Source organism: Haemaphysalis longicornis, unplaced genomic scaffold (genome assembly GCF_048455015.1).
Source record: "Haemaphysalis longicornis isolate Haplotype H1 unplaced genomic scaffold, Haemaphysalis longicornis Haplotype H1 scaffold_2, whole genome shotgun sequence".
Lineage (NCBI taxonomy): Eukaryota > Metazoa > Arthropoda > Arachnida > Ixodida > Ixodidae > Haemaphysalis > Haemaphysalis longicornis.
In genome coordinates, this window is record NW_027526295.1 from 246,163,524 (window position 1) to 246,183,066 (window position 19,543).

The 19,543-nt window shown below is 46.1% G+C and overlaps 1 protein-coding gene across 3 annotated transcripts in view; it reads right to left on the reverse strand.

Moving 5' to 3' along the window:
- Positions 1-19,543, reverse strand: part of Snf4agamma (SNF4/AMP-activated protein kinase gamma subunit) — a 345,435-nt gene that overhangs the window by 135,768 nt on the left and 190,124 nt on the right. The gene's annotated exons all lie outside the window — the stretch shown is intronic.

The window sequence follows — 19,543 nt, forward strand, 5'->3', positions numbered from 1 at the left end:
TCGCCGGTGGAGGCGGAGCGGGCTGAGAAGGGGTGAACCCCTTTTCTATCAAATTGATGATTGATGCCCTGAAATACTCACCACCCATCACCTGGTGTTCCATCACTAGGCAAAGCGTGGGTTAATAGGCCGTGGACTGCTTTCAAGGCATCATTAACTTCTTCACATTACAATGGCAGCTGTCATCGTCATTGGCCGAACGGGTCATTAACGTCTTCACATTACGATGGCAGCTGTCATCGTCATTGGCCGATCACCTGAACGGGAATGTTCCGAGCGTGTGTGCATTTGTTTCTGTGACAAACGCTGGGGCCCCAAAGGTACGAAAGTGAAGGCCTTGATGTATTATATACAGAGGGTGTCCCAGCTATCATGCCCCAAGATTTTAAAGAGCAATGACATTACTCGAAAAAAAAAACCCTTGTGAATAACGTTTCCAGTACAGTGGAGTGCGGGCAGTATTTTCAGTGTCACGTTTAATCAATAGATTGTAGTTAATTATATAACTTGAGAAGTACTGTCCCAATCCCTAAAGTGTCAGTAAAGTTAGGTTCGTTGTTGAGGTGAATGGCGTCGTCGTGGAGGGTGGTGAAGGACCCGATGACGAGACGAGGCAAGTAGATGATGAAGAAAAAGAAGTCTATTTACACTTATCTACACAGACGATGAAGCATACATAAGACAAAAGGAAAACTAGATTACAATTAAGAGGCACCGCAGCGCACAAAGGGGGGTATCGCGGCACGATCCCTGGTGGGGGCCCGGAGGCCAAAAAGGTGCCAAACCGCGGCACGGTTGGCTTAAAGGTGCGTGGGGTCCTGGCGCCCAGAAACCGCCACGGGAGCGAGTCTTCGTGCGACCGCTCGCAGTCGCAGCTCTCGACAAACTCATTGAAGGATGCGCGAGCAGGGCGCAAGCAAAGCCTCCTGCAAAGCCTCCTTTAACTGCGGACAGGCAAAATAACGATTGCTAAACAGCTTGGCTGTTAAATGTGTGCCATTCTTGTTGTCACTGTTAGCAATAAGAAAAGCCCTGGCTTCAATGCTGCACGGATGCGCGCAAAAATTAGGAAAATTTGTACAAAGCCTCAGTGGGAATCGTCAGATAGTGGAAACCAATCTCTCCGGTGGCTCATTTCCACATGGACAGACCTCCACCTTTGTGTGTTTTGAAAGTCCTAGGCCCTTTATTAAATACGGAGCTGTTCTAGGGCTGGCCGTGAGCCCGTGACGGCAGTCTCTGCTGGTTTCTCCGTCGCGCAAAAACCGGTTCCCAGTATATAAAAAAATCCCGGGCCATCTCAACTAGCGCGAAGCCCGAGGAGGAGCGAAGCATGCAGTGTGTGAGTGCATTCTTGGCGCCTTGGCGTTTTTGCCCACGGAGGTGAAATCGTAATGTGAAATCTAAGGAGGAGCGAAGCATGCAGTGTATAAGTTGCCCACGGAGATGAAATCGTTGGGGGTAGAGGCATACAGCTTTGCTATAAGTCGCGTGTCTGAAGGACGAGGCGTTCCAGCGCGAGGCGTTGGAAAACGAATGTCCCGGTGTGTTCTTCTAGTACGCGTTTTTTCAACAGAGATGAAACGTTCTAGCGCGAGGCGGTGGAAAATGAGCGTCCCGGTGTTTTAGTACCGTCACTACATTACACTACGACGACATCAGACGCCGACAGCCCGAGCCGCTGAGGGGCTTCGCCCCGAAAACATCATACAGAATAAAGAAAGGCCTTGATATTTTGATATGAGACTAATATTGCCCCTGTAAAAAATTGATCTTAGATAAGCAGCTGCAACTACAGGTGAAGCCTACTTTAAGGGGGTCGGAGTAAACTGGTATTTGTAATCTGGCTTTCCCACATTGCGTGTCGCGCAGTGAAGCGTGGCCACCTACAGATGAAGAATGATTACAGAAAACGGCTCTAACTCACGTTATCTAAATTATCCCGAAAGAAATTATACGAAAATGATTCCCTAAGACGACTCTACCATTACGCCGAGTTTCATTTTTTTGTTGTAATTAGTTCAAGTGAAGTTGTAAACGTTACAGAATTGCTGTACGCTGTCAATACATGGCCGTCTACGGCGGGGGTATGGTTACATAAAACGGCTGCATCTGCTCTTTTAACGGAACTATTCGGAACCAAAATAGATGACAATTGGCCGCTAAGACGACTCTAACATTACTCACCACAGCTTCGCCTTCTCCACAGAGTGAAAGGGTACTGAATTTTTAATAAAAGTCCATAGTGCATTTTATAAACACCTTACACACTACACAAATGCATGTAATATATTTATTGAGTACATCGTGTCACGCGTTACGGACGCGACGGACGGACGGAGGAATTTCTGGGGCTGTCGTTCGTCATAGAATGCTCACGCATTAAAAAATAAAAAAGTGGGCGGGTTGAAAAAATAGCTGACGAGGGTGCAGGGGCGGAGAGGAATAGGGGGGGGGGGGGGGGGATAGGAGAATGTCTAGAGAACACCATTCAGCATCTGGTGACGGCATCGAAGATGTATGAGCGTTACACAACATTTAAACAAATTTCCTGAATCAAGCAATCGAGCCGAAAACGGAGTGACAGTTATCGCCTTAGTCGAAATTCGAGCAAAAATTCGATCTCGAAAACTTGAATCTCATTTCCTCAGATCCGTTGAAAAAAAAAAAAAAAAATCAGGAGGCAGAAACAAAAACACAACTGCGCCCACTCTATCGCCAGATAATTCCGGAAGCAGCGAGCGAGCTCACTGAGAGCTCGGTCATTTCCATATTTCTCCAAAGAGTGCAAGGTAAGACCCACGTGATGAGAACGCGGCAAACGCCCGGTTTCCGTACTGAAAGAAATTTCACCCACGATGAAGAGAACTGCATCACTGGCCTTCGTGTTACGCGCGGAGCCGCCTTTTTACTTAAGGGAGACTCTATGAGACTTAATTAAAAATAAAAAAAAACGCATTGTGGTTTATACAGTTCTCACTACATGGCGCTAGCTGTGTAGCGAGCAAGGGTTTCATTTCTCTTTATTTGAGCACAGAAGTTACATCACTCTAAAATAAGCAAACTACGCCGTTGATATGTATTTGTAAAGCTTTTTCGTATCGGTGCATGATAGATTCCAAGCCTGTGGGTCGCGAAGTAGTAAGCCCAATAGGAATCATGTCCCGTACATTGCACGTTCTCAAAACCTCATGCGGGCGCCACGCACAGACGCATCGGTAGCAAGAGCGCGCGAGCAGACGATGTCGCGAAATTGGCTGCGCGCACCGCCGGGCGACTACCGTCGGCGCAGAAACGCGATTCAGCGCTCCTAGGGTGCCTCGCGGAGCGGGCGCGCATCGAGGCACCCCACGGTGTGTACACCGTGAGGCACCCTAAGCGCTCCGGGCTTACAGCGCCCCGCTGTCGCTGCGGGGAACCAGGGGGAACCACACTCCCGCTCATTGGCCACCGGAAGCAGTAAGCCTACGGTCAAACCACCCTCACCCTCGCGGTAATACCACAATGCAACACCTCGCTTCCACGGGCGTCCACGGGCGGCGCTGCATGTGCCCGCGGCCACGCGCTCGCAGTGTCGCGTTTCAATCCGTGAGCACTGTACATGGTCATACATTCCTACGATGGCCGCGAAAAAATCACTTCACTTCTTCCACACTCCTCCCAATGAGCCGGTGGCTAGCGGGGCCTCTCCCGAGCTTTCTTTCCTGCATGGTCTTATACCATTCAGGCCACTGACATGTTGCGTACACTGGCCTGTGCGTTTGCTCAAGGGTGTATGCACGCAAAACGCTACTTGATGAAGTTTTGGGGCTGGCGCGTTTTACGCACGGCGTTCTACACGATATACTTTAAGTGGAAAACCTGTTGCTTAGGTCAAGTTGAAATAATGTACCCAGAATGTCCGCGTTTTAGCACGCGGTGGAGCTGAAATCGCCCTGGTCGTAGCTCGATCCGCTGAGTTAAAATATGCAACTAAACATTTGTAGATAATATCCGGTATATCGGCAAAAATTTCCCCACACTGGTTTATTCAGCGCGAGAGCGCCGGTAGTCCACCCTGTAAAAGAGGCTCTGTCATTCTGTCGGAGTGTGAAGACTGTCAAACAATGTCCCAGAGCTAAGGAATGCACCGCGAACAAGAAAGAACGTTGCTATGGAAACATGTCGCCCGGGACATGGTAGCTACAGCGGCTGCTGTCTGTCCCCATGGGACGACAGTATCCTGACCTGCGGGAAGAGAACTTGCTCTGAAGCATTAAGCATGATTAAGAAATTTTCGGCCAGCGGGCTCTGTACGCGAGACCCCGACGTCTTTCTGGCCGCGATCAACGAATCAAACATTAACGGTCCTTTTTTCCACATTCCACCGCTAACCTCGAGTGAGGACCGTTTGCCTCCCGGGCACGGAGTCCATTAAATTTGGTCATCAATAATGAACCCCTTTCCTGCTACTACGCCAGAGTAGATGGGAGGGGAAAGTTCCGCTGCTAAAAAATTATAGCCCACTTTTGCGTTTCTAAGTGCAAGGTACAAACATCCCGACTGGTTCATCCCTTAGCAGCCTCTTTATAAAAACACGCGCTAAGGAAACCCATAAAATATGGGCGAACTCGTTCGGGCTACACCTACAGATGAAGACAAGCAAGCGCCGACGCTGTGCCCGCGAGCACCCATCAGTGAGTAGGGAAGGATACCGAAGAAACGTAACGCTACCCTCTTGTGCACTTTCCCAGACTCCCACTCTGGTCAACTCTTCCCCCGTGGTGCAGGAAGATCTCTCTCTCTCTCTCTCTCTCTCTCTCTCTCTCTCTCTCTCTCTCTCTCTCTCTCTCTCCTCTCTCCTCTCTCTCTCTCTCTCTCTCTCTCTCTCTCAGACCAGCACGAATTGGCTAAATAAACACCAACCACTTCTTTTCCTCCATTTGCCGCGTACTCCGTCCACCTCATGTCTAGTACGAGGTGACGAAGTGCAAGAACCGGGAGGGTTGAGCAGCTCTGATGTCAGTATATTGCGATCAGGAATCCGCATACAAGTCATGATACAAACATAACTCCGGCTTTTCGTGTTTTACCACTTTCTGGGAAGTGTAGTAGCGTTAGTTTATTGTTGAGGGGGACTCGCCTGTGGGCATTCCTAGTTACTACTTCATGACCCACATGCTTAACAACCACCATGCACCAACACGAAAAGTTTTACAAATACATAGAATAGAGATGCTCCTAGCGGCCTAGCTCGTTTATTTTAGATATGTGTCACTTCTGGATTGAAATGGATGGATGGATGGAATAAACTTTATTTAAGACGAGCTTTAGGTGCTGATGTTAGGGACACCTAAAAAACAAATGTCGTTTGCTATGCAGCTAGCGCGCTCTAGTGAAAACTAGATAAACCAAAACGCGTTTCTTGTTTATTATTCAAGTAAAGAAGTGATATAATTCTAGGCCGGTAGGAACATTTATATGAATTTGTACAACTTTTATTACGGGTACACGATGATTCTTAAGCCCGTGGGTCACGATTCCTGAATTAGCAACTCCCTAAGCGCGCTTTCCCATGCGGCAAGCTGAACCACTAGGCGGCGCAGGCATGCGGGAAAGCCAGCTTTCCGCCAGCCACCGCGGCAAGGGCCGAGTGCCAGCGATTCCAAATAACGGTATGGGTCTGAAAGCAAGCGAAGGCGCTGGTTACCGAATAAAGGAACACGGACGCACGTACGCAACGGTACAAAAGAAAACAAACAGGTAAAAGAACCAGCAAGGGGAAACGCCGACGACGAGGTCACATTGCGTCTTCTCATGGACCGTCCTAAAGCACGATATCACCCATCTAATCCTTGCTAATTGCGCTTCCAGGGAAATCGTTTCACATAGCTGGTTATGTTTTGTTTTGGAAGACCTGATTGTTTACTTTATACGCTCGTTCAATTGCGGTTACTTATGGCAATGGGTAACAAATACTTTGTTTGTTCAAACGCAAGCTCCAGCCTAACCCAGGTGGGAGCCAACGGCGAAGGATCGAGATTCATGTCGCGCTAAGCGGAACATCAACCTGCTCTTGGCGAGTCGAAGGGCAGACGTCATGGCAGACGTAGTTTACCGCGCGGCTACGCGCTTCAGACAAGCGGCGCCACCTAGCGAGGCGCGTGCTAGACACCGTTGCACTCTTTCATCGTCAGGGGCGCAGCGGTGCGGACGCGGATGGCGCACAGCGCATAAAAAGCTGGAGGTAAACCGGGTAAACACGGATCGGGTGCCGAGGAGGCGAGACGGCCCAGTACTGTGTTCCGCTGCAGCGGACGGAGGGTACTGACGGAGGGGGCTGCGCAATTATTTCATTGCGCTTCAAATGATATTTGCACCACTGCCAAAGCTTGGAAGCAACGCAAAATGACTTCTTTTTCACAAAAGCTTCCGAAATGTGCGTGCTTTTGTTTTTTGTTTTTTCTGAGGGGGAGCAGGGGGCTTTTCCGCACAACGCCGTTAAGTTGGCTCCGCCGCTGTTACTGTAACACCAAAGTTGTGCAACAAAGCCGAACATACAGCCAGCGACGACGACACCAAACTGCCCTGACAGTACAGAGAGCAAAGCACTCGCCTATCGTATTTCCAGCCTTTTCCTGCCTCGACTAAAATGATTTAAAGAGAACCACCGCGGCGTTCTAAAGTCTGAGTCCACCGTGTTTGCCTCTGACGTATTTCGAAGCAGTTAGAATCCGTCATTCTCAAGGGCAACTAAATGAAGTTGAACTCGCTGTTAGCGCGCTGTACATAATATATATGCGCAAACTTCACTTCCACCGCCCACCACATTTTCAAGCGCAGAGGAGCTCCCAGTCACATCCATTGCAGAGAAAAACTGCTACAGTAAAAAAAGAAAAAAAAATAACTCTAATGAAGAAGTCATTCGACCGAAAACGAACAGCCCAATAAAAGAAACAGCTCTAGCAAGATCTTAGAGCCCTGTCCGGAAGAGGTTAGCCCCGAGCACAGCTTTTCATATGATTCTCATTATACTCCGTCAGTCGTTCATTCGCGGTACCGCTCTAAACTGCAGGTAACACGCTTTCAGGGAAGTATCTCACTGGTACGGCATGTTTTTACTAAAATCCCGCTCAAAACCACGAATTCGCGGACAACCAAATCGTGATTTCAGTAGTGACCGGGATTGTCTATTACTCCATTAGCAGCTTTGCTTCAACTGGGGCAACGTTTTACTGTAGTAAAGCCGGAACCCGTTCACCACCACTGTGAAGTAACATACCAGTGACATCAAACCCGCACAGATGAAAAAAAAAAAAAGGGGGGGGAGATGGGTAAATAGGATGCTTATTTGGAAATTTAAATTCGGATGAGTTGGTTCTACGACGAGGACAACGACACAAAAAAAGGAAGAAGGCCGGAAGAAGCGCGCACTGACGTCATGCATGCGTGCGACCTTCTAGACTCGTGGACCGTTTTGTGCTAATTATGTGCCATTAAATCATGGCGGCTAGTGCCGACAACGCTTCCCAACACGGAGTACCAGAGACAACAAGAATAAGAGTGTGTATGAGGAAGTGAGGAGCTCACGAGTTGTTGACGCTGAAGTGAGGGATTTGATTGATTGATTGATTGATTGATTTATTTATTGATTGATTGATTGATTGGTAGATTGATTGATTGGTAGATTGGTAGATTGATTGATTGGTAGATTGGTAGATTGATTGATTGGTAGATTGGTAGATTGATTGATTGGTAGATTGGTAGATTGATTGATTGGTAGATTGGTAGATTGATTGATAGATTGATAGATTGATAGATTGGTAGATTGGTAGATTGGTAGATTGGTAGATAGATAGATTGGTAGATAGATAGATTGGTAGATAGATAGATAGATAGATAGATAGAGATAGATAGATAGAGATAGATAGATAGATAGATAGATAGATAGATAGATAGATAGATAGATAGATAGATAGATAGATAGATAGAGAGAGAGAGAGAGAGAGAGAGAGAGAGAGAGAGAGAGAGAGAGAGAGAGAGAGAGAGAGAGAGAGAGAGAGAGAGAGAGAGAGAGAGAGAGAGAGAGAGAGAGAGAGAGAGAGAGAGAGAGAGAGAGAGAGAGAGAGAGATAGATAGATAGATAGATAGATAGATAGATAGATAGATAGATAGATAGATAGATAGATAGATAGATAGATAGATAGATAGATAGATAGATAGATAGATAGATAGATAGATAGATAGATAGATAGATAGATAGATAGATAGATAGATAGATAGATAGATAGATAGATAGATAGATAGATAGATAGATAGATAGATAGATAGATAGATAGATAGATAGATAGATAGATAGATAGATAGATAGATAGATAGATAGATAGATAGATAGATAGATAGATAGATAGATAGATAGATAGATAGATAGATAGATAGATAGATAGATAGATAGATAGATAGATAGATAGATAGATAGATAGATAGATAGATAGATAGATAGATAGATAGATAGATAGATAGATAGATAGATAGATAGATAGATAGATAGATAGATAGATAGATAGATAGGATAGATAGATAGATAGATAGATAGATAGATAGATAGATAGATAGATAGATAGATAGATAGATAGATAGATAGATAGATAGATAGATAGATAGATAGATAGATAGATAGATAGATAGATAGATAGATAGATAGATAGATAGATAGATAGATAGATAGATAGATAGATAGATAGATAGATAGATAGATAGATAGATAGATAGATAGATAGATAGATAGATAGATAGATAGATAGATAGATAGATAGATAGATAGATAGATAGATAGATAGATAGATAGATAGATAGATAGATAGATAGATAGATAGATAGATAGATAGATAGATAGATAGATAGATAGATAGATAGATAGATAGATAGATAGATAGATAGATAGATAGATAGATAGATAGATAGATAGATAGATAGATAGATAGATAGATAGATAGATAGATAGATAGATAGATAGATAGATAGATAGATAGATAGATAGATAGATAGATAGATAGATAGATAGATAGATAGATAGATAGATAGATAGATAGATAGATAGATAGATAGATAGATAGATAGATAGATAGATAGATAGATAGATAGATAGATAGACAGACAGACAGACAGACAGACAGACAGACAGACAGACAGACAGACAGACAGACAGACAGACAGACAGACAGATAGATAGATAGATAGATAGATAGATAGATAGATAGATAGATAGATAGATAGATAGATAGACAGACAGACAGACAGACAGACAGACAGACAGACAGACAGACAGACAGACAGACAGACAGACAGATAGATAGATAGATAGATAGATAGATAGATAGATAGATAGATAGATAGATAGACAGATAGACAGACAGACAGACAGACAGACAGACAGACAGACAGACAGACAGACAGACAGACAGATAGATAGATAGATAGATAGATAGATAGATAGATTGATTGATTGATTGATTGTAGGGTTTGACGCGCCGACGCAACGCAGGCGATGACGCGCGGTAGTGGAGGGCTCCGGATTAATTTTGACCACCTGGGGATCTTCAACGTGCGCCGAAATCTCGTACACACGGGCGTTTTTGTTTTTCGCCTCCATCAGAAAAGCGGCCGCCGCGGCCGGGAATCGAATCCGCGACCTAAGTGAGGGATCTGCAGCCACCTCTCCTGATTCGCTGCGCGCTTTGTCCCCCCCCCCTTTATTTTTTTTTAAATCGAGAACAGCAGCCACGGCTGAATTAAAACGAACCCGTGACCTCACGATGTGCAGCAGAACCATTTTAGCAAGCTCAAGCCTTCTCGCAATTCGCATTAGAACGCCTTCAAGCTACATCAATGGAAAATTAGATGTCTGTTTTAACATAAACAGAAACATTCTTAGATCCCTAGGCGAACTGTCCAGAGAGGTCAAAGTGTGTTTTCGTGGCTTAGAAATCGACAAATAAAGTGGGTATTTTCCTCTCACGTCTCTTCCCCATTTTTTCGTGACGTCAAAAATCAAAGGCGGAAAAAAAAAAGGTCAATTTGGGCATGATCGAAATATATAGCTTTTACGTTTAGGCTATATATTTCGATCAATTTTTAGAGAAGCATAGTTCGATTCGATTTAGTATAAATATTTTGATTAGCTGGAAATTTTATTATGAGAACACAAATCAACGTGCGGAATACGGCAAGTAGCCGGCGAAGCATGGGCGCGTTTTTAACGCCTCGTCAATCTTTGGCGAGTACTCCACTTCGAAAGCATCCCTCCTTATACGCTCAAAGTAAATACATAATACACAGAGTTGAGGCATTAAATCGTTATAATGGTTTATTAGTAGATAAATGGTACCTTCGTAATCGATAATTAAGAATATAAAAATTAAAAATAAAATACAAACGCGTGACGCGATTCATTCTATAGGTTACGTAGGGCCATGCCTTAGAGTGACGTATGATAACAGAAAAATAAACCCACGACTAACTGGCAATGTGAATACAGTGAAACCCCGTTCATACATTTTTTGCTACCATGTATTTCTGCAACTTCGGCTTTCTAGCATTAAAAAATCGAGAATGTAGGATTGCCGCTTTTTGCGATCACTGGAAAACACCGTGTGTGGCAATTCAAGGTCCCTAGCGATGTTGATTCTCTTCCGTGCTGGCTGCTTGTCTACTGCATTTAGTACGTCAAGCTTTTCTTGAAGGGTAAGCGCTTCCCGTTTTCACGACACCGTCAAGGCACGACAAAGTTCGCGGTGGCAAGTTCAATGGTGTTCTCAAAGCTTGAAGCGCACGATAAAGAGGAGAGCGCGCGTTTCACTTACGGCATTCCCAAGTGAAACTTCCTTTGTAAACGCAGTGATGATGGTGATAGCACAGAGTGACATAGAGCCATTTAGTGGTGACGACAGGGCTGCCAACTCTAGGGAAATTTCCCTAGATCTAGGGGATTTGGGTGGTCTTCAGGGGAAAACGGAAATTTTTCAAAATCTAGGGAAATTTTTGCGTCCACATGGACTTATGCCTTCAGTCGTGTAATGGTGTCCTTTGTTAAGTTTAACATTAATTATTTTTTATGCACCTATGCATTCCAGTTTCTCGATGAAGCGCAGATATCTATTTCCCATTAATCTGCATCGAGCGAAGCTATCGCTCCTACGTTTGACACTGCTGGTTTAAATAGCAAAAGAACATGATTGATGAAGTTCATAAACTTGCTCGCTCGAATATCTCATGCACTGCGCAACGTCTGTGCTCGTTCCTATTATCCTTCTTTTATATATACTTAGATGCTATTACAAGTGCTCTGTGTCGTAGTACAAGATTTTTGTGTTTTGTATTGAATTGTGGTGTTCTTGATTACGTTACCTTTATAATTTAACACGCCTTCGGCTTATATACAAGGCACTGTAACACGTAGTGCTTCTTGGAATGTCGTATCTTTGTGTGTGCACCGAGCGATTGCTTTAACTTTCTAGGTAATTTTTATATGTATTATTCACAGTTACATGTTCCCCCCCCCCCACGTAATGCTTTTTTGGTTTGATGAAATAAAACATTTAAAGCATTACAAATTGTGCTCCAACATTTTTTTCACCTTCGCCTCCGTTACCTCAGAAATGGTTTCGAACGAATTCGTAATTATGCCTTGAAAGTCAATTCGGCAGTCATATCGCATCTAGAATCCAATATCTGAGAGAAAACATCTGATAACCGCGTTCAGCAAAAATCTAGGAAAATCTGGGGAAATTTTTCATCTGAGCTAGGGGAAAAGTGGCTTCGCAGGTTGGCAGCCCTGGGTGACGAATCGCACCCGCGTGCGGCTTCGTGCCATCCGTTCCGTAGCCAAGCGTGGCCAAGGCTAGTCAAACGTCAAAATATTGCCCGGGCGGGTTCGGAGTGTCAGATGGCGACGAATGATTCGGGAACGTGCTCTGAGCCCCGACGTAACAGTGAGGATTTTAATACATGGGACTATATGAGCTACGCCGGGTCTAGACAAAAACAACGTAGAAGCCGGGAAAACGCAGCACTGAGGAGCGTAAAAGCGGGGTTCTACCGTACACCTAGTCTTCATATACTAAGAAAAAGCATATCATCGATAAGGAAGAACTGGAAAAAAAAAATCTTCCCAAGATGCGATGGCATTGCATCTGGGGCGGTATTCTCGTGTTTTGTCGCTTTTGTGCCGCTTTCTGAAGTGTCCCTTTTAAGCGAGACCTGATTGGCTAAAAGCAAACAACCGGATGTGACGTAACGCGGCCGCGGCTTCTTCGAACAGGCGATTTGAATTTCAAACGGTTTTTGGAAGCGGTCATGAATGCGCCGATTATCGCCTTGTTGTTGGCTCGCCGGCGGAACAAGCGGTCGAGAAGCAATGAAGACGCTTTCGATATGCCCCGAGAAGCATTCCGCCAGCATTTCAGTCTCTCAAAGAGGACCGTGCGGTGGCTGTGCGACGAGCTGCGGGACGAACTTGGTCGGCGGACGCGCGGGCTCAACGTCGAGGAGCAAGTGTTTTCTTCGCGCCCTTCGTTTCTTTCAGTCAGCGGCCGGTAACGAAGAAACGATATCGCTGTCGCAGCCCTCCGTGAGACTGTGCATCATACGCCGCCACCACACAGTGAAATAAAGCATCGTCTGCGAGATAGCTAACGGCGAGCAGGTGCAACGGAATAAACGATCGTCTGCGAGCTTGATAGCTGTCGAGCAGACGACCAAAATTACACAAGCACACCGCATGATGTTTATAACCTTTTATTGGTACTTTACGCATACACGTACCAGATTAACGTTCGTAGACTTCTCGCGCAACAGGTACGTCGTTAAGAAACGAAAGTCCCCCCCCCCCCCATACACATTTTTTTCACTCGAGGAGCACCACAAAAATGTCAACGATGTAAAGCATCATTCCAGGTCCCTGGATAAAGCCCGCGTCGGCATGCCACAAGTGCGTTGATGCCAAAATACGTAACTGGACGGTTATCTTGATGCACAGGCATTGTCACCGACCTCAAAACGGAGTCAAGCAGCGAAAAAAGGAGTAACCGCAGCATTTTTTACACTTCACTGAAACAGTTGACTGCAGCTGCCATCTTTGGACGTTCCTCCCCGTTCGGTCAAAACGTTCAACGTCGTAACAAAAAAAAAATTCATCGAGTTTAGTTTTTCAAAATACGTTCAAATAAATACACAAAAAACACTCTGTTACGGCATTAGTTCTTTAAAATGCGTTAACAAGAACAGTTACGGTATTTGAATCAAAGGCCCACTGCTTAACCGGAAGTACGTCACGATGAAAGGGACGCAAAAGGGACGCTTTCAAAAGGGACAGTACGAGAATACCGCCCCCGGTATAGTAGTAAATCTTAATTACTCGAGTACACACCACCCCGAAGGGAATGGGCGCGCCTTTATACTTTGATGTCTGAAGACGAAGGAACGAGCTAACGGAATGCTTTGACAATCAACCTCGACTTAATGGTTGGTTCCACCACATCCCATGGGGAGCGGGAGTAATTTTGCACCTTCCAATGCGGAGATGTCAGGTTCGGGGACATTAATAAAACAGAAAAAATTCCATAAACGTTAGTGTGTTTACATAATACCCGAAACCCAAAATTAGAGAGCCACAGAAAAGACAAACAAACAAAAGGCTCACGAAGAGTAAACGCGGTAAACGGTAGAGGAAACAAAGTTCTAAGCGAGAGTCCAAGAGCGAAGGAAAAAGGCACAGTTCGAGCATGCGGGAAAGAGCCGAAGTTTTTATTAACAAATTTCGCGCGAACGCTGCGTTGACGCCCCACAGCACACGCAAATAGCGTCACCCGACCGGCGATCCTCCGCCCTACTGCCCATATTGCAACACAGCTACAATAGCAAATCTGACCCACCTTATTTGGCACTGCTCTGCGTACCAATCCTTCCGCCCCATCCTGCTGAACGCCCTACCCACTCCAAGCGACCCCGATTTCCTTGCTGCCCTTGGGCTCGTCGCTCTCGAGAGTGGCCTCGCAAGAGTAGTTTAGCCGGGGTCTAGCACCCCTATGTGTGCACAGAGGAACTGACTATTCCTCTCCAGGATCTTCAAATGAACATCACCTCGTGACAACCTCTCCCCTCCCCTTTCCCCCCTTCTCCCCCTTCCGGCCCCTGGGCCCTCCTTGTGTTAATAAAAGACCTTCACTCACTCACTTTCGGCCTTCGGCGCTGGCCCCTCCCGATTGGCCGGCTCGTGAGTGTGGGGTGAGCGACCCCGCAAGACGATGATGATGGTGGTGCTCTCGGGGTGTTTGAACGTACCCCGCAGCGCGCGCCTTGATTATCGTCGTCGTCTTCTTTTTATCGGCGTGCTTTATCGTCGTTGTGATTTCCTAGCACCGCAGAGTTCGTATAACAGTGGCATGCACCGGCGTCTGCATAGACACCTTGCGCAGACAGAATATCTGCGCCCGGTTAGGTATGTTGATCCGTGCTCATCAGCCGTAGCTGGCATTCGGTCGGATACTATGCCCATACACTGTGGGAATGCTTTCCACTTGTTCTTGTCTATCCCAGACCTCTGCATCACGCTAGTGCAGTCAAGGGCGGATCCAGGTGCCTATTTTTTCGGGGGGGGGGGGGGGGGGAGGAGGAGGAGGAGGAGGAGGAGGAGGAGGAGGAGGAGGAGGTGAAACCAGCTAAACTGTCGTAATTCTTTCTCAGTTGCACACCCAGTGCACGCGCTGATGGATGGAATAAGCCTTGAACGACCGTCTACTCCTTGAAGGGGAAAAATTGGCTGTGGGGAAACAGCGATTTGCACGCGCCCACTAAGGCGGCGGTTGCGTTAGCCAATATCACGCCTAGCAAAAATTTAGAAGTGAGGGGTGCTTTGCTTGCCACGAACAGCGATGGTCCCCGCCTTGGTCTAAAAAATTACACCTACCGAAAAATCGAGGGGTGTGGAGGGGGAGGTGGGTGGATTAGTTAGTGGCTTTGGGAAGGGGGGGCGGTATTCCCCCCCCCCTTCCCCCGATTCCGCCACTCAGTGCAGTGCCGTCGACAGTAACCTTGTAGTGGCGGTACAGCGCACTTTTAGCAAGGAACATTCACCACAATACGATGAGCTCGCATTGCTCAATTGCAGAGGCCAAGTGTGTCGGCTTGAAGACGGCGATAATGGCGACGCTGACTGTTCTCGCCGCTCGGTGTCGACGAAGACGGCGGCGACAGCTATGACGACTTACATTGAGCCAATATTCTGCGTCGTTGATGAGGAGAATAAAGTTATCACTTGGTGTAGTCCGACCCGACTAACGAGGTAGCAACACGGTGACCTTATCCCTACAACGCTGGTATTCTCGATCAATTTCACGCGTAGACGAAAGCGACGAACTCAGCGACGACCATTTTTTTTTCATCACCGTCACGGATTTCGTTGTCTTAGCCCTGGAAAATCCCGCTTTGTGGGTACCTGCCAAACTTTTTAAGAGAATCATCATCATCAACTCATGCAGAACTCAGCACGATCCTGTATGGCAGCGACCATACTGCTGCCGCAGCAAAGCTTTAGCTCACCAGCGACACCAATCAAAACTGTAAAGCTACCCTTCCCTCTTCCTCATTTCAACGAAGAAAACGAAAAAGAAATCCCTCGAACAAGCACGTAACACGCATGCGCGCCTACGTCAAAGCGACGTGCATGCAGCGGCTGCGGCCGAGTCACTCGAATGAACGCGTTCTCGGACGCCCTCGTGCGGTCGCGGCCATGCGCGAGCGCATGCTCTCGGGGGGTGCATCATCAGCACCACGCACCGGAGCGTGCACACCAGCCTCCTTCCGTCTCAGCCACCGTGGAGCCACTGCGAGGGCATCAAGGTCGCGGTCGCGCCACGTTTCCTGCTTGGGAAAGCGAGCGCACATACGTGTTGCAATGCGCGCGCGCGCGGTCACAGCTTTGAAACGGGACTCTGGCGCAGGACCCCCAGTGGACTTGAAGCCCTATTCTCAGCCGGACCCCACCTAGTCACCTCGATGACGACCAATAGTCGTCCTATATCATCTTATAGTCTCTCCATCTCTCTTTCTCATATATATATATATATATATATATATATATATATATATATATATATATATGCATACACATACATAAAAAATACACGCCATATAGGTTCACAAAGCCATATTTGAGAATATAGGATGCAAATGAAGCGGGACGAAAGCGAACTCACTGCCCAAGGTTAACAAACGGTAAAAACGTAAAGGCACAACGAATAAAGCGCATACTTGGCTCCAGCACTGTTAGCACTGCTATTCCAAAGCTTGCAAGCGTCGCTTTGAAACTATGTTTTCAGATATTCTAACCCTGAAATTGTTGCACAACACATTCTAACACAACACATTGTTGTGCAACACATTAAACCTGAATGCGTTACACAAAGGGGATTTCACGAGCTTCAGAACTGTGCACGTTCTTGGTGCACGTTCAGTTACAGTGGGGTCGATGTAAAGCAAGCCTTAGACATACACGTACACACAAACGTTTAGCGTATTTCTCAGCAACCTCGTAATCTATTTCGCGCTGCGTCAAGAAATTTCAGGAGATTTTTTTTTTTTTTTTCAGTTCGGCCTGTCCTCTTTCTGACACCTGTATTAGGCGCCACGGCCCTGTCAAGCTCATTCAATTCCGGTCTCGTTTCGGAGAAGAACAGAAAATTGCAATTCCAATTTCCCGAGAGTGCCGTGACACCGGCCCGAAGGCTCATTGCCCAGGAGACTGCAGCGACAAACCGTCAGGCGGTTCGCGGCCGTTATTAAGGACAAGCGTCTAATCTAATTCTCGGGCTGCGCTGCAATTTCCGAGACGCGCAATTTGCAGCGTTCGCAACGTCTTAAAAGGCCCGACTCACATGGGACGAAGCTCGACGACAAGGCTGGTTCGAATTTGGAACAGAGCGTGTCTCTAATGCGCAACGGACCGTCGAATCCACTAGGACAGCGGATAAATTATAGCAAATAACAGAAAAGCAAGCAACAAGTTATACCAAGCTGTATAATCCAGTAGATGACGAGTTAGTACAGTTCCTAATAGCAATCCATAAAGACAATAGACTGCACCTTACATGGGAAGGACAGAATTGCGCCCAGCAGGTCAACATCCATCGGGGACTGAAACAGGGATGCCCTTTGAGCCCAATACTGTTCATGCTTTACATGACAAGGTTAGAAAAGAAACTGGAAGAAAGTCAAGTAGGGTTTAGCCTAACCCATATGCTGCAAGGCGAAGTTGTACAACAGCATATTCCGGGAATGTTATACGCAGACGACATTGTTCTTTTAGCTGATAACCAGACCGATATGCAGCGGCTAATAAATATTAACGGCCCGGAAGCCACCAACCTCGGGTTAAATTCAGTGCAGAAAAACTAGGAATAATGGTTTTCAATGACGCTACCACTGAAGTTGTGTCTATCTAGCAAGGCGAATTACCTAGAGTGAAGGAATATAAATATTTGGGAGTGTGGATAAACGAAGGGAATAACTACTTTAGAATTCACGAGGAGCAACTTAAGGTTAAGGGAAAGCGAAACGCAGCTATAATGAAGCACAGAGCTCTGTGGGAGTATAACAAATATGAAGTAGTAAGAGGAATGTGGAAAGGAGCAATGGTTCCGGGTCTCACGTTTGCGAATGCTGTACTCCGCTTAAAATCAGACGTTCTATCAGGCCTTGAAGTAAACCAGAGAACGGTAGGACGTTTGGCCCTCGGCGCGCATGGAAAAACAACTAACGAAGCAGTTCAGGGAGATATGGGCTGGGCGTCGTTTGAAGCTAGAGAAGCACAGAGTAAAGTATGCTTTGAGATGAGGTTAAGGGCAATGGATCAACGAAGGTGGGCAGCTAAGGTTTTTAGGTACCTACACTTGAGAAGCGTGGACACGCAATGGTTAAGAAAGACTAGAAGGCTTACGATGAAATACGGAAAGAACAGCGGAGAATTCAAAACAGCTAAGGTAACCAAAAAAGAGGCACGGCAGATTGAAACGAATAAGTGGAGGGAAAAAATGGAAGCTAAAACGTCGTTAGAGATGTATAGGGCTGAGAAATTGAATATCAGAAAGGAAAATTTCTACAATAATTCCCACGGCAGTGCTTTGCTTTTTGAGGCTAGAGCAGGTTGCCTGCGAACTAAGAGTTTTGTGGGGAAGTATTCACAAAATGATGGGGTATGCGTGGTCTGCGGAAAAGAACCAGAAACTATGCGGCACATAGTGTTAGAATGTGAGGGTATCCATCCAAATCTACATGAAGGGAATATTGGGCTTCCAGAAGCCCTAGGATTTAAGGGTATCACAGAGGAATTTAACTTCAAGGCTGTTGAGGGCACGAAAATAAGATTAGAATGCTGGTGGACGAAAAGCAGAGAGGGGAATATTGCCTAGGACAGTTACCACCTGTAACAGGAAAAAAAAAAGTATTTTGTGCCTAATAGGCTTTGTGTGCCTGCCCTAAGCAGCGCTAGTATTAAACCAAGAGTGTAAAACATGGGTATATTAGTCCTTTTTGGTAAGATGAAATGTCATCACCCCGTTTCAAAGGGGAAACCAATAGCAATCATCATCATCATCATCGATGAATGATCGAGGGTGAAGTCAAAGAAAAGGACGCTTCCCGTCCGTGGCTTCTCGAAGCCGGTGTCCATCCGAATGATCCACTTCGACACGGTCAAAGCGAACGCCAAACAGCAGGTGCCGATTCGCGTCGTACACTCCAAACCCAAACGTTAGGCCTGCGGAATGCACACCCGACAGTTGCTGTGGGTATTCTAGAAAAATGGTGCGTACTTCCAGAGTACGCACATACTCGCAGTGTGGGACTGGCCAACCAAAGAATCCATCACGAGAAAGCTTCGAGTTCAACCATCGTCGTCGTTAGACGGAGGGGTGCATTTTTTCTTCTTCTCGCTGTCTTTAAAACAAACCTGAATTAAACCTGAAATCGAGTATTACTTCCAGGCGCTTCCGACAAACGTCTGGCGAGCCCGGGCAAAAATTTAACTGCTTCAGCAGAATGGTGCGAATGGTCTCGAACATGTTTCCTTTCCCTTCACATTTTTTATTAAACAAACAAAAAAAAAGTTAAAGAAGAAGCTAACAAAAGTGGACGTCTCGGAACTCCTCGCGGGCCCTTGTTTACGAGACTGTGAAAAAGGCGCCTGTAGGAGGCAGAAGTGGCAGCCTTTACGAGCTGATTCTTAATTTAGTCGGTATGTACGCCCAAACCAAGCAGCTCCCAGGTTTCCGCGGTAAAAACAGATCTATCATGCCGTGCGTGCTTACCAGAAAGCCTTACTTTCCTTGCATAAGGAGAAGATAAATTACTCGTGATGAACAATTTTTTTTTATCTTTAGAACTCCCGCTGAAAAAAACAAAGAGCAGAACCCGAGCTTCCATTCCAATTTTCTCAACTGCGCGCGATTTCCACAGCCCTGCCTTTAGCACTTTCTAGCTACTACATTCCTAGACATGCCATGACGAATGC